Raw genomic sequence first — 2,918 nt, 5'->3', positions numbered from 1 at the left:
GGCACGGGGTGGCGGGGAGAGGGTATAGCTCAGTGGTAGAGTGCATGCTTCGCACGCATGAGGTCCTGGGTTCAATCCCTAGTACCTCCTCTAAAGAAAACCTAATTACCTCCCCCCTGCAAAACAAACAAAAAACTGTCATGGGAGTGCCACACAGTGTGCTAATATATTACAGTGAAGCTCAAGGTCTACTGGGAGTTGAGTCTTCACTTGCTGTGTCATTCTTTTAACGGTTGTGCCCTGCTCCCTCCCCTCCTGTCTCAGCTGTGCTGAGGGTTATGAAAAAAATAAGTCAGTGGAGCAGAGTAGCATCTTCCAATCAGGGATGCACACCGCTGGAGGCTGCGGTGACCGAGGGGACACACAGGCAGGAAAGGTTACAGAGCATCAATTTTCTGATTCTCAGCGAACTAACATGTGTTCTCCTTGCTGACATGGATCTCCCTCCTCTTTCACAACTGTTTGTCTTTGCTGTAGGAAGACAAACCCTTTAATCGTCCTTAATCCTACAACGGTGCATTGCCTAAGGTATGGAAAAGCCCTCTAGGGACAAATAAGGAGCAATTTGAAGTGCTGATGTCTGTGTTACCTCCTGTGAGCAAAACACCATAAGCCTGCAGAAGAACTTTATTTTTTTTTTCTTGTCATAGGGATATTTCTGTGAAGGGTTCAATGTAGCTTTAGTATTGGGGTATTTTGACCCAACTTGGGTTATTCTGAATTCATATGGCCAGAGTGGTGACAGCTTATGGCTTAAGATGCCAGCTTATGGCTTAATAGCAAGAAGGACCAATGATATCACCAGCCTATTCAGCAAGGACAGAGGCCAATGCCCAAAGGCAAGCAGGATGCCGAAGGACAAAGCCAGAGCCCTCACATCATATTTTATAACCACAGCCACTGTCCCCATGAAACACGAAAACCCCCCCTGTGCCCAGATATCATTTAGAGAGAGAAATCCTGGGAAATTGAGCATTTCCCACAAATTTTGTATTTATTCTTCCTTTGATTTTCTTGAAAAGACTTGCCACATATGTGTGTATCTATAGCTAAACAATGAATAGTTAATTTGCTTGTTTTTGAACTAAAACAGTTTCCTGAAATATGTAGTTTTCTCTAACTTGCTTCCCTTTTTTCATTCAAAATTACATTGTTAAAATTCATCCTATTGTTGCATGGAGCATAGTTCACCCATTTTCACTGCTGCATAGTATTCCATTATGCGGACCTATCAGTTTATTTTCATCTCCTAATGATGGACATTTGGGTTGGGTTTTTAGTGTTTTGCCCTTATGAACAGTGCTGCTATGAACACTTACACACAGGTCTTGTGGTGCCCACTTGTGATAATTTCTCTAAACCAGTTCATCTCAAAGTGTGGTCCCTGCTGACATCACTATCACCTGGGAACTTGCTAGGAATGTGAATTCTTGGGCCCCATTCCAGACCTACTGAATTAAAAACTCTGAGAGTGGGACCCAATACCCTGTGTTTTAAGAAGCTCTCCAGGGAGTTCTGGTATCTACTAAAGTTTGAAAATCACTGGTATAAATGTAAGAGTGAAGTCACTAGATTATAAGGAATGTTCATATGTATGTGCATGTTTAACTGCTGGTAGATTAAATGTCTGTGTCTCCCCAAAATTCATATGTTGAAACCTATCTCCCCAATGTGATGGCATTTGGAGGTGGGCCTTTGGGAGGTGATTAGTTTAGTGTCCTTATACAAGAAAGGACACCAGGCAAGAGTCGTCTCACCAGACACTGAATCTGCCAGCAACTTGATCTTGGACGTCCCAGCCTCCAGAACTATGAGAAATAAACTTCTGTTGTTTAAAAGCCTCCCAATCCATGCTATTTTGTTATAGCAGCCAGCAGGGACTAAGACACTGACTTTGTGAGATAATGCTAAGTTGTTTCCCAATGTGATTCTTCCTTCTAGTTCATACCCTTCCCCCCGACACTGAGCAACAGTTGAATTCCTAATACTATAATTCTGTCATCACTTGTTAATGTCAGTCTTTTCAATAACACTATAGCTAATTTCTATATAATATTTACTACGTGTTAGACACTGTTCTGTATTTTGTGTATACTAATTTTCATGCAATGCTTACAACAACCTTATGGATCAGGTACCACAGTAAAACCCTGCCTAATCCTATAGACTGAGGTCGAAAAAAATCCAATTGTTTAATATATTAGGTGTCATTGTTATCAGGGTTGATGGAATGAAAACGGGCTGGGTGGGTGGTGGGAGCCAATTTTCAATAAGATTTTACTGGGTTATTGTCCTGTTTTACACAGAAGAAACTGAGGCAGGAGAAGCTGTTCCCTTCCCATGTCTTGGAGGAGCCAGGACAGCACCCAGCCAGTCTGGTTCTGGAGTCTGGGCTCTTAACTCTTGCTACAATGTAGATCTAGAGGGTATAGAATAATGCAGTTCATTAGGGAGCTGTATGCAAATTAGTACCTGATTACTAATGAGGCTGATTATCATTCCATATTTCTAGCCATCAAATACATTTCCTCTTCAGGGAAAGACCTGCTTGTATCCTTTTGCATGTTTTATTATTAGGCTATTTGTCTTTTTCTTATTGATTTGCAGGAATTTAATATGTATATATTCTTTATGTGCTACCAGTCCTTTGTGATTATATGTGTGCAGTTAACTCCGCTCCCTCCAATTCATGGCTTGTTTTTTCTTTATGACATCTTTTGATGAACAGAAATTATTAATTTTGATGTAGCTCAATGTGTAAGTTTTTCTTTGTCTTATGTAAAAAAAAAAAAACAAAAAACCAAAAACGTTCCTAATTCCAAGGCCATAAAAATATTCTAAATTTTTCTGAAGTTTAAAAATTTTACTTTTCACATTTAAGTTGTTAACCCACTTGGAGCTGAATTTGTATAAGGTGT

General features: G+C 40.3%; 1 non-coding gene across 1 annotated transcript; it reads left to right on the top strand.

The window, feature by feature from the left end:
- The first annotated feature begins 18 nt into the window (after positions 1-18).
- Positions 19-90, top strand: TRNAA-CGC. The gene has a single exon. It is a non-coding gene; the product is annotated as a tRNA-Ala (tRNA).
- Positions 91-2,918: the final 2,828 nt, after the last annotated feature.

Source organism: Camelus ferus, chromosome 13 (genome assembly GCF_009834535.1).
Source record: "Camelus ferus isolate YT-003-E chromosome 13, BCGSAC_Cfer_1.0, whole genome shotgun sequence".
Lineage (NCBI taxonomy): Eukaryota > Metazoa > Chordata > Mammalia > Artiodactyla > Camelidae > Camelus > Camelus ferus.
This window is presented reverse-complemented; position numbering and strand designations above follow the sequence as displayed.